Below are 12,970 nucleotides of genomic sequence, written 5' to 3' on the forward strand. Positions count from 1 at the left end.
AACATGAAATCCAATTTCTATTTTTTATTAATACATTCATAGCTGTTGTAAACTCATTTAAAAATCTCAGCTGTCAATCAAATATTGTCTGCCCCTCCTCTATGCCTTAGGCAATTACTGTCACTTTACATTCAGCACTTCCTACATGTCACTGCTCTCCATGGGGATGGACATCAGGTCCCCCATTCTGGTGCACTAAAAAGATTCTGAGATGATGCAAGGCTTGTCTTAATAACAGTGTCCACAAAATGGCTCCTGCCTGCTTGTTATAATTATGAATTCCCCGACTGAAGGAAACAAGATTCATATAATTTATATTGTGTAATTAAAGTTCATTTTGCTTGACTAATGTGATAAAATAGGATTTTTATAATTTCTTTGGGATGACAGGTTCCCTTTAAAGGAAAACTAAACCCTAAAAATGAATATGGTTAGAAATGCCATATTTCACATACTAAACTTATTGCACCAGAATAAAGTTTCAGCTTGTCAATAGCAGCAATGATCCAGGACTTCAAACTTGTCACAGGGGGTCACCATCTTGGAAAGTGTCTGTGACACTCACATGCTCAGTGGGCTCTGAGCAGCTGTTGAGAAGCTAAGCTTAGGGCTCGTCACTAATTATCCAGCAGAAAATGAGCTTCCCCTGTAATATAAGCTGATGCTACAGGGCTGATTATTAAATTCTGATGCTGATTGCACTGGTTTCTGTGCTGCCATGTAGTAATTATCTGTATTAATTACTAATCAGCCTTATATTGTGACATTTCTATTCTATGTGTACTGTATATTGTGAGTGGGTCCCTAAGCTCAGTAAGTGACAGCAGCACAGAGCATGTGCAGTGAATCAGCAAAAAAGAAGATGGGGAGCTACTGGGGCATCTTTGGAGACACAGATCTTTACTGCTAAAGGGCTGTGGATGCCTTGGGCTGGTACAGAAGCACAAAACATAAAGTACAACATTTCTACCTGCTTCTTTAGTTAGGCTTTAGTTCTCCTTTAAAAGGACCCCACCATATAAAATGCATTGTGCTTTTCACCTGAGCTGGGACTGGAAAATCATTTCTAATTAGTGCTTCCCTTTCATATCAGCTTGACAAGATTTCCGTGAGATCTGAGCGGAGGATAAAGGCTCATATTCTGCATATTTCCCACAGGTTCAAAAAAAGCATCAAAATCATTGACAGCGGAATAAAAGATTTACACTTAATTAGTCTGAAGATCGACATATTTGCCAGCAGATCGTTTAATAAATGAGGGGCCAATCATAAAGCCATTGCTGGAAATCGATATCTCGCTATAGTCCAGCGGCCTGTCACTGCAAATGAGCAAAATGAGCAAACCCCAGCGGGATCTCATCTAAACCTAAAACGCCTTTTAATTGCGTTCGATCTGAAAAGCGTTACTTTATTAGCAAGATAAAAGGACAAGAGGTCCTGGGAAACAGCGACGGAGTTAAGTTTCTGCGTCACAGCGGCCAGAAGGTTCTCCCTTTTAAAAAGGAAAGTAACATCAGAAGGAATTTGTGCTCTTTTTAAAAATGTGCCATTACCCTGCACTGGTGTTTCACAAAACTGCAATTTATGTAAATAAGCTGCTGTGTGGGCATGGGGGCAAACTTTCAAGTCTCAGTTAGGCTGTAAGGCTCCCATTTGAATACCAGATTAAGGATAAACTATGTAGAATCAAATAGCTTTAGGACTGTGGCACACTTTTCTTTCTTTAGTGTTAAGATATGTATTAACATATTAATATGTGTGTGCTCTCATACAGATCCCATACTAAACTAATACTGACATGTGAAATGTTCTTAGTCTGCTAATGCAGAAGTGTTAATACAGTTATGTCTTCTTAAAGCAAGAGAAGCATGGTGTCTGTTTCTCCTCTGTTTAAAAGAAAGCTGTAGGCTCACGTGAGTTTGAGCTACCAATTATCCCATCTCTTAAAGGAGAAGGAAAGACTTTGTGCACTCTGGGGTGCCAAATGTTAGACACCTCCCCAAGTGCTTGTATTGACTTACCTGAAACCCCGGGCTGGTGCTCCTATCAGCAGAAAACTGCACCGGCCTGGGGTTATACCAGTGAGCACCACGGAGTGATCCTCTTCCTCTTTCCTTTGTGCGGCTGCACATGCCCATAAGAAAGAAAAGCCGAACTTTAAAAAGTCGGCTATTTCGTTCAACTACGCCCTGGGAAATTCTACGAAAGAAGAAGACGGAAGAGGATCGCTCCGTGGTGCTCACTGGTATAACCCCAGGCCGGTGCAGTTTTCTGCTGATAGGAGCAGCAGCCTGGGGTTTCAGGTAAGTCATACAATCAAGTGCAAGAAGCCTTTCCTTCTCCTTTAAGCAAAATGGCAACATTTAGGGAAGAAAAAAGCCAGTGGAGAAAAGGTAATGCGCCAGGTTTGGGGTTGAAGAGCTTGGCAGATCAGAGATTAGAGTCCTGCGGGGGTCCATTTTTTGAAACCCGTACCCTACCCGCAACCCGCAATTTGACCCACATGTTCCTGCTACCCAACCAGCAATAGGCCAACGAACCTTGCAACCCGGGGGACACGCAAAACCAGAAGCGATGTCACATTTGCCCAGAAGTAACATCACTCCGGTACCAAATCTTCCCCAAAAAAATGTAAAACTTGAAGAACCACAAGGATGGGTGGGAGGTATCAAGCCTGCATCTTTGCTGGGTACCCAGCCAGGTTACCTGCGGACTGCATGGCCAAAGAATCGGGACAACTCCTTTTTGTTTCCTGCTTTAACGGAGAAGGAAAGGTTAAAATTAAGTAAGCCTTATCAGAAAGGTCTATATAAATACACCAGTAAACCCCCAAAGTAATGCTGCTCTGAGTCCTCTGTCAAAAGAAACACAGCATTTCTTTCCTTCTATTGTGTACACATGGGCTTCTGTATCAGACTTCCTGTTTTCAGCATAAACCTCCTTGCCCCGGGCGTGAGCATGCTCAGTTTGCTCTGCTTCCCCCTCCTTTCTCTGCTGTAATCTGAGCCCAGAGCTATAAGTGATCAGGGAGAGACTCAGTCAGGAAGTGATATCACACCAAGCTAATATGACAGCTGCTATCCTAAACAAACAGAGAGCTTCTAGAGCAATAAAATGCCTCTGTAGCTCTCCCTTCTCCTTTAATGCTATAGTAAAGGAGGCCACCAAGGCTCCCAGATCACCATGAGCTTTACTAATAAATTCCTGACTGTCACAGGCGTGCCCAGAACCTGGCTGTGGACAGTCCTGAACTGGGCTGCCGAGTCTTGCCCTCAATTAACACCGGCGCTCCCCAATTGGACATGCAGTTGCCGCTGCATCCCCCGACCCCCTCCTGACCCCTCCCGGCCACTATGACCCCCTCCTGACCCCTCCCGACCCCAGCCCTGGTCCTTGCAAAAAATATTTTCCTTTACACCGGTCCCTGAGCCAAAAAAGGTTGGGGACCCCTGGTGTATGGCATCTTACATCCACACATTGTCAGTCTGGGCCTGATGTGATAGCCGCTCATACAGTAAATTTAAGTTTTTGGTTGGGTGCACCCCCTTATATCCTAGTCATAACCCAGCCTCTGAAATCCCTTTGGGTTATAGACTTTTCTATGTACTTTCATACCATGCTATACATTGTTATTTGGGATTCTGTGTTTGTTGTACGGAGTCTTAAAACTTTAATTAAAAAATGTGTTTAAGGGCAGGCCGATTCAGCCACGATCCGATGCGCTGCGCAAAATCGCAGGCGTCAAATGACGGAAATAAGATAAGTAATTCAAACTACTTGTGTTGCAGCGTTGATGCGACGCGACACGTCTGTCGGATGCAGACGCTGCACGCTGCGTCTGCACCCAGCAGTCGTGTCGCGTCACATCAACAATGCGACACGTTCCGACTCTGGCATTACTTACTTATTTCCGTTGCAACCGACGTGACGCCTGCGATTTCGTATTTATTACCTTATTTTAAATGTAGCAACCATTTAACTTTTAAGGCCCTCTGTTGCCAATGCATCAGCTTCAGCTTGACCTCTAGATAACCAGTTCAGCTCATGAACACATTAAATATGTTAAAATATAACCTTTAATTTAAATCACTTAAAGGGGGCATAAGTTTAGATACTACCACTGAACATGTGGCTGGGAGTTATAGTCCAACACCCTCTTGTAATCAATGTTACTCTCTAGCTACTTTTTAACAACTTAATTGTGGCTAGCTGTTCACACCACCTGTCCACTCCATGGGGCAAATTCACTAAGATTCGTAGTTGCGCACAGGGGTAGCGTAAGGTTGCGAAGTTGCGCTAGCGTTGATTCGCTAAGTGAATCGAAGTTACGCTAGCGAAGGTTAATTTGCATACGGCGCCAAATTCAAATTTAAATGGAGGAATACGTAGAATCACTACAAATGCCTGGGAAACCTTCAAAACATCAAATAATTTTTTTTTTTGCCCTACACATGTGCCCACTGTATAGTTAAGTTGCCATGAGTCAGGAAATGTAGGGGGGAAGGAGGGGAGCCCCAAAAAAATTTTTGATCTTTTTCAGCCTATCACCCATAATATAGAAAACACGCCAGCGTTTTTTGGGACTTAGAAAAAATTGTAACTTTTTTTGAAGTAATCCCTATCTACTCTATTGCGCTTCGCCTGGTCTGAGGTGGCGAAGGAAGTCTAGCGTAAAAGGTAGCGTTCAGTACACTGCGCGCGTTAATGAATTTGCGTAGTTGCGTCCGTAGCGAAAAATTCGCCAGGCGTAAGGGTGCGAAGTAACACTAGCGAATCTACGCCAGCGTTCGTTAGTGAATTTGCGAAGTGACGAAAATGCCCAACGCTAGCGAATTGACGCTAGCGCTCGGCGCTTCGGCGCTTAGTGAATTTGCCCCTATGTGTTTTTAATTGTGTGTTTTTTATGGACATTGTCCAACACTACTCACAAAGGCTGTGTGTAGTGAATCGTTTGTTATAGGGCAGCATATGTTTTAAGTAAATTAAAGGTTATATTTTAACATACTTAATGTATTCATGAGCTGAACTGGTTATCTGGAGCTGATGCATTGGCAACATTGCTTGTAGCCACTGAGGGCCTTAAGGGCTGTTACTGACAAGCGGTTGTAGCTGCGCTCCCCTGCGTTCCGTTTTTCAGCGTTCAGCCGCAGGGGAGCGCAGGAATAGACGCATTTAGCTTTTTTCAATGGGGCTGTACTCACACAGGCGCATGTAGGCGCAGAACGCAGGTTGAGAAGCAACATGCTGCATTTTTCCTGCGTTCGGCGCCTACACGCACCTGTGTGAGTACAGCCCCATTGAAAAAAGCTAAATGCGTCTATTCCTGCGCTCCCCTGCGGCTGAACGCAGAAAAACAGAATGCAGGGGAGCGCAGCTTCAACCGCTCGTCAGTTAGAGCCCTAATTGTTATATGGTTGTTACATTATAATTCACCTGTGGCTTCTGACACACTAACTGAATTCTTATGCTCTCTCGTCGTTGACTTATTTTAAATGTACCAAGTTCTGCTTTTAATAAACAATTTGTGCCGACTCAATTAAAAAAGAAATAATAAGAAAAGCCATAGGGGGAAAAAACAGAAAAGAACAGTTAATTACAGGAATAAAACTAGAGAAATGGGACATTAATGCAAAATAATGCACCTGGGACATAAAAATGCAGGCATTGAATGTACCTTAGTTAGAACTTTAGTGGAAATAAGAGAAGTAAAAAAAGAAACATGAGACATATTATAAAATAAATTTAAAAAAAACTCAAATGCAAAAAAAATGTTTGTTTCATCTTTTTCATCGTTATCTGGAAACCCATTATTCAGAAAGCTCAGAATCTGTGTCTCCCACAAACTCCATTTTATCCAAATAATAATCCTAATATATAAAATACAATTAATCCTCATTGGAAGCAAAACTGTAGATTTAAGGTACACAGGTCCAAATTATGGAAAGATCTGTTAACCGGAAAACCCCATTCTGGATAACAGGTCCCATACCTGTACTAGCATATTTACTAAAATGCAGCACTAAAAGCGGGAAAAACACATTAAGGGCTCTTACTCACTGGCGTTTTGACCTGCGCTCCCCTGCGTTCCGTTTTTTGGCGTTCAGCCGCAGGGGAGCGCAGGAATAGACGCAAGTCATTATTTCAAATGGGGCTGTACTCACTCAGGCGCGTGTAGGCGCCGAACGCAGGAAAAATGCAGCATGTTGCGTCTGAACCTGCGTTCGGCGCCTACACGCGCCTGAGTGAGTACAGCCCCATTTGAAATAATGACTTGCGTCTATTCCTGCGCTCCCCTGCGGCTGAACGCCAAAAAACGGAACGCAGGGGAGCGCAGGTCAAAACGCCAGTGAGTAAGAGCCCTTAATCATCTTGATTGCAGCAAAAACCTTGCTGTTCCATTCATTTTAATACGAATGCTTAAGAATAAAACTCGACAAACCGCATATCTTGAATGCTGAAAACACACCTCCGATTGACTTCTATAGTAGCTTGCCTTGGTTTTAGCCAAATATTTTCATTTGAATGTTCTTGATGTTTTTTCATCTGAACATCAACATCTGAAAACCTGAATAAAAAAATATATTGTTTTTTTATATAATACACAAGAGCCATCAGTATCGTGTAAATTATTTCCTTCTAAACGGTGCTTAGTGATGTCATTGGTTATAATTGGAGCTTAGTGATTTCATTTCTGTCACATGACTCACTGAAACTTGTGTATTATAATAAATAAAGTAGCCCCTGTTGCAAAATCTGAGGATATTAGTCACCTCAGAGTTCCATGACCTGTATAAAAATACTCTGCCTTCAGCCTCATGCTCATGGTCATGAAACTCCACTGTAACTTAGAATATTCTTATATTTTACAAGAGGGGATAGTTTATTCACAATATAATAAGCAACAGGATCACAAAAGAGCTGAGGACAGTTTGCCCTTCTGAAAATTATGCTCAGAGAAGCACAGTTCAGATAACCCATGTGAAGCAATTGTTTGGCTTATGGAGCAGTTGATAAGATCAATACACTATGCTCCCCCACAGCCAAATGGCACATGGTACAAGAAGCTTTAAAAGTCTAAACATAGAAATATAGATTTCCAGTACATAAGAGAAGATTAGCCCATCTAATTTGTACTTAAAGGGCATGTAAAGGCAAAAAAATAAAATCCCATTTTTACTTTCTTTAATGAAAAATAAACCTATCTCCAATATACTTTAATTAATAAGTGTATATTTTATAAGAAACCTGACTGTATGCAGTGAAATTGACTCTTCATTTACTGCTGTGGATAGGAATTGTCAGACGGTCCCTAACTGCTCTGCAGGGAAACAATCATACTTATGAACAGCAGGGGGAGCCCCCGCCTTACTTCCCAGCCATGCAGAACTCAAGCAGCTTTGTTTGTTTCCCTGTAGAGCAGTCGGCGACTGTGTAGAGATTTGTATTGGATTTTATTTTTGCCTTTACATCCCCTTTGTCAGGGAGCCCGGATGCTCCCACCAGGGAGGTTGTCAGGATCAAGGAGGAAGCCCACAAGGGAATCAAGGTCGCGGTGTCCAAAAGGGGTTAACCAGAAGATTTATCAGAGTCCAGGCAAGAGTTCAAGGGCAGGCAGAATAATAAGCAAAGTCCAAAGTCCAGGCAAGAGGTCAGGCAACAAACGGGAACAAGATTTGGTCACAAATTAGCAGACAGGAAACCCAGGAAACACACTGTAATGAATCCTATACTTGGACGCCATTCTGGCGTCTTTGTAGGGTTTTTATATTTGAATTTGGCGCCATAGTGACGTCATCGGCGTCCTTGCGCCGACGTCGACACGCTGACGTCATCGCGCCAGCGCCGCTACCCACGTGGCGGCCATGGGCGCCGCCATTTTGGGAGCGACGCCGGCAGGGGAGGACATGCCGCCCGGAGCTCCTGGAAATGCTCCGGGCGGCGATCGTGACACCCTTTACTGTTTCCAACTCCAGCTGCAGGGACAAAGATCATGGAGTCAGATTTAAACAGATAAACTGGGATTCTATTTGGAGGATTATTTTGCTGCACCCACTGGTTCTGCAGAGTTGGAGAAAGTTTGTATTAAACAATACAAAAACTATAAAATCCACATTAGATTACATGACAACACAGGACCCAGTGCAGTCTGTATATTCTGATTATTAATCAGTCTTGCTGTATTGGCTTCTGGCAGATATTATTTGACTTGTGCTGTTTTGATAATTTATGACGATCCCTAAGCAGCCCAGACCACAGAGCATGTGCTTTTTGTGGGCATCTGCCACCCTGGCTGCTGCCGTCAATAGTGATGAGTGAATTTTTTTCGCCAGCCATTGCTTTGCGATGAAATTCTGCATGTCCCATGTGCAAATTATTTCTCAAAACTGCGGCAATTCGCCATACAAAAAAATGCCCATAAGAAAAAACGCCCATTGACTTTAATGCATTTGTAGCGAGAAAAATTGTGGCACTCGTAACAAATTGTCGCACGTAAAAAGAATTTTGACGCCTATTCGTTTCAATGTGTTTCCCAAACAGCTCATCTCATGGAAGCAGCTCCCCTGATCTTTTGCCAGCTAAAGTCTGTTGTTTCCAAGACTAATTTTGGTGCTTTAATCTTATCCAGCACAGTTCAGCTATCCCATGCGATTCAATTGTTGGCTCATGGATCAGCTGATCGAGGGCAACACACTAAACTCAACCACAGCCAAATGGCACATGGAACAATCAACTTTAGAAGTCTAAATACAGAGATATAAATCATTTGAGGACACAAAAGATCCATTAAGCCCATCTAATCTGTTCTTGATCAATTTTTCTCGTTTTAGTTTGAAGTTCTAACTTTGGACTGATATTGTCCCTACAGCTTGGTCTGGAAGGCTATTCTTTGTATTTATCACCCTATTTGTAAAAAAATTCCTTATCAGTTTTCTGTTCTCTATCTCTATGCCATGTTGTTTGGTCCCATCCATCTTCTGCCAGCTGAATTCTGCTATTTCAACTCTTATGCCATCTCTCTTCTGCTTGCTACATTAGAATGTTGTAAGGGCAGAGACACATGTGGAGAGTCAGGGAGATTAGTTGCCCAGCGACAAATCGCCTCTTCTTCGGGCGACTAATCTCCCCAAACTGCCTCCCTGCATTGCATTTGGAGCGCTTCATTTTCTGAATTCACACGAAGTTTCCTTGTTACAACTTTGAGAAAACAAATTGCTCCAAGTGCCTTTCCGCCGGCGATTTACATTCTAGCCAGCAGGGAGGCACTCGAAGAAGAGACGATTTGTCACCGGATGATTACATTTCCCCGAATATTCTTGTCTATCTCTGCCCTAAAGTGACTTAAGTCACCCTTGTTGACTTTTTCTGGACTTCTTTTTAAATGTATATTTATCTTTCTGTAGAATATTCTACTTGAGGTTTTACCTTACAGTTTCTGAGATTTATCAATCAAAAACTATCTGGAAAATTTGAAAGAAAAAATTTGTCAAGCTTCTATAGAATGTAGAATTTGGTAATACAGTTATGGGATCCATTATCTGGAAACCCGTTATCCAGAAAGCTCCGGATTACGGGAAGGCTCCCATAGAATCCATTTTATCCAAATAATGAAACAGAACCTTGTTCTTGATCCCTATATAATTAATCCTTATTGGAGGAAAAACCAGTCTATTGGGTTTATTTCATTTTAAATGATTTTCTAGTAGACTTAAAGGGCACCAATCATGACCAAAATTATTTACTAAGTAAATACACTATGTGAAAGTTCAAGAAATCCGATTTTTTAAACAGTAAAATTGTTTGTATAATGTAAATGATCAGCTCACTATTCCTTCTGCAAGATCTCCACTATCTCCACTGCAGTTCTAGCTGAGGCAGCCATCTTGGATTTCACTGGCTCCTCCTACCTATATCTTCCCAGCCAACTGTAGCTCTGAAATCTCGCACATGCTCAGTTGAAATTCCTTGCTTACTTATCAACCCTTCTAAGCTATTTTCAAATCAGCCAAACCTGTGTGTTAGCTGCTGTTCAGTAGTGCTGCCACCTGCTGGAAGTTACTGTGTGCCCTTCATTTGCATAATGACTTTACCAGCAGGGGACAAGATAGGGAAATCTCCTGATACTTCTAGTGGAGGAGTTTACTTAAACAAGGCATTCTGGATAGAATACTCAAAGCAGTGTTACAATCTGAGCATGCTCCTGAAATTTGCATATTAGAGTCTCTGTTATAGTCACAGTATGGCCTCCCTCAGTGAAAGAACCCATTTGACAAAGTAAGGGATTTTTTTTAAACCTGCAGTTTTTTCAAAAAACTATATATGTAGTTTGATTAAATGTGTTTAGATTGTACTGGTCAGATTGTTAATATGTGTTTGATTTTGGCTGTTATAGGTGCCCTTTAAGGTATAAAGATCCAAATTATGGAAAGATCTGTTATCAGGAAAGCCTCAGGTCTCAAGTATTCTGGATAACAGATCCCATACCTGTAATCAGTGCAACAAAATGACAGTATCAGCCACAGCTTTTCTTTCTGCCACTCACAGCCTTCTTCTACCACCCAGTATTTTTCAGCCATTTTACTGCATTAATTGCTGCCTTTTAAGTCAGAATGTGAGATCATAATTAATTGTGTTACACTGTTATCTGTATTGTGCATTAGGGTTTCTATGCTAATTTTTTTTTGCATTATGTCTTGATAAATTTAAGATCCCAAACTCTTGTTTGTTCCTCCTTCCTCTATAAATTATTTAAGGCATTAAATGGACTCTAAAAAAAATGAAGGCCCAAATAATATCCATGTTCAGGTTTAGCTCATACAGTATTAAAGGCAACTGAAGAGCTCAAATGTTAACTGGAGTGCGAGGAAGTCAAGTGCATCGGGTATTTTTGGATGAGGCTGATGTAAAAGCCTGTCAGTTTGTTCCTGGATCTATTGACGTGTTCCGTAGATAGAACACCGAGTGGAAGAGCAGTAAATGCTAATTACTTGTGCTTGCATGATTTTAGTAATTAAATCTAAATAAGATAGTTCAGCCAAGCTGATTTCGCTATTGCTTTTCATACTCAGCGCTTTAATTACAAGCAGGAAACAACAATGACTTGTCTTCTCCGCATTTTGTAAGCAAAATTGAAATGCTCCTCATTTTTCTTGAAGTTTTGGTAAACATGCAAATCATGTAGTTATACATAAACATCATTTTCTGATCCTGTATTTTGCATGTACAGCAATGAATGCTTTGATCTAGCTTTAATTTGGGGGGGGGGCTAATATTCATGTAATTCTACTGGAGACAGGGGGCCTACAAATTCACATGAAGCTAACATTAGCTAGAGCAGACCCTTTTGCACTCTGGGCAGGCCTGGACCATTGCATACAGTAACATATGTGTTGGACAGTTTGGTGCATACCTAACTCCAACAGTACATACTTACTGGGTGATAGTGGTTCTTAAAGGGATACTGTCATGATTTTTATGGTCTAGTTTTTATTTCTAAATTACACTGTTTACACTGTAAATAAATCACTCTACCATATACATTTTTATTCCTGAACCTACATGAGTATTTTTTTAGCTGTAATATTGGTGTGCAGGTGCATCTCAGGTCATTTGTGCTTTCAGAAAGAGCCAGCACTTTAGGAGAGAAATGCTTTCTGGCAGGCTGTTGTTTCTCCTACTCAATGTAACTGAATGTGTCTCAGTGGGACATGGGTTTTTACTATTGAGTGTTGTTCTTAGTTCTACCAGGCAGTTGTTATCTTGTGTTAGGGAGCTGCTATCTGGTTACCTTCCCATTGTTCTGTTGTTAGGTGTCGCGGCCGGCACCCGATACCAGAACAAATGCCAAGCACCCTGGTCTCGGCTCGGCTTCACCAGTAGTGTGACCACCGTTGGGCTTCGGGAGGGGCCCTCAGCTTACTTGGGTGCCACCTGGACTTAAGGTCACAGTACAAAGGTCAAGGCAAGCGGATCGTCAGACAGGCTGGGTCAAAACCGGGAATCAATCAGGCAGAAGGGATCAGGCAAAGAGTGGTCAAAGTTCAGGCTGGGTCAATATTCAGAATTTAGAGTAGTCAGTATACAGGCAGGGTCAAACACGGAATAGCAAACAAGATCAAGGTTCAGGAACAAAAGCACAAGGCTGCAAAGCACCAGGATAACAATCCTATCACGGGCACAGTATAAAACTAGAGATCCCTTTAAACACTGTTTGAATTTCGCGCCACTGCGCGCTGACGTCATCACGTCAGCGCGCATGCGCATAAAATCCAGGAAGAGGCGCCTGCCCTAACTTACCAGGCGCCTGCAAAGGATGTAGATCGGTGCAGCGTCCCCGTCGAGGGGGCGGCAGGCGTCCCTGCCGTCCCCCCACTAGACCACCAGGGTAAGATTCTCACACATTAGGCTGCTAGGGGATGAAAGGGAGGGAGATGACATCACTCCAACTTGCAGCGCAGCAGTAAAGAGTGACAGAAATTTATAAGAGCACAAGTCACATGACTGAGGGCACCTGGAAAACTAACATCATGTCTAGCCCCAGGTCAGATTTTAAAATTTAATATAAAAAAAAATCTGTTTTCTCTTTTGACAAAATGGATTTCAGTGCAGAATTCTGCTGGAGCAGCACTATTAACTGATATTTGTCCCTTTGATGTTTTCCCTTGACAGATACCATATAATGTCTCTTTATCAACAAACAGACATATCAGTATAGTGCATAGTGCATCAATATCATGGTATGAACAAGAGAAGCCAACTCTTCAGCAATCTAGAACTAACTACCTGGTACCTAAAGCAAAACTGAAATCTTTAACTGCACTGGGTAATCTGTACTCAAATGGCACCTACCCCAACTTCAGCTGTGCCTGGGGCCTACCTGCCTCTGGAACACATATCCATATTAACATTGGGATGCCAGAAAATATCTAGTCCAATCCCTTCCTATAATTCACTTTGCCACCTTATTCTTGCT

At 42.1% G+C, this 12,970-nt stretch overlaps 1 protein-coding gene across 2 annotated transcripts in view; it reads left to right on the plus strand.

The window, feature by feature from the left end:
- The window catches only part of LOC108714687 (kelch domain-containing protein 8B), a 122,332-nt gene that overhangs the window by 66,453 nt on the left and 42,909 nt on the right, over positions 1-12,970 (plus strand). The gene's annotated exons all lie outside the window — the stretch shown is intronic.

The sequence above is a fragment of the Xenopus laevis genome, chromosome 4L, assembly GCF_017654675.1.
Source record: "Xenopus laevis strain J_2021 chromosome 4L, Xenopus_laevis_v10.1, whole genome shotgun sequence".
Classification (NCBI taxonomy): Eukaryota; Metazoa; Chordata; class Amphibia; order Anura; family Pipidae; genus Xenopus; species Xenopus laevis.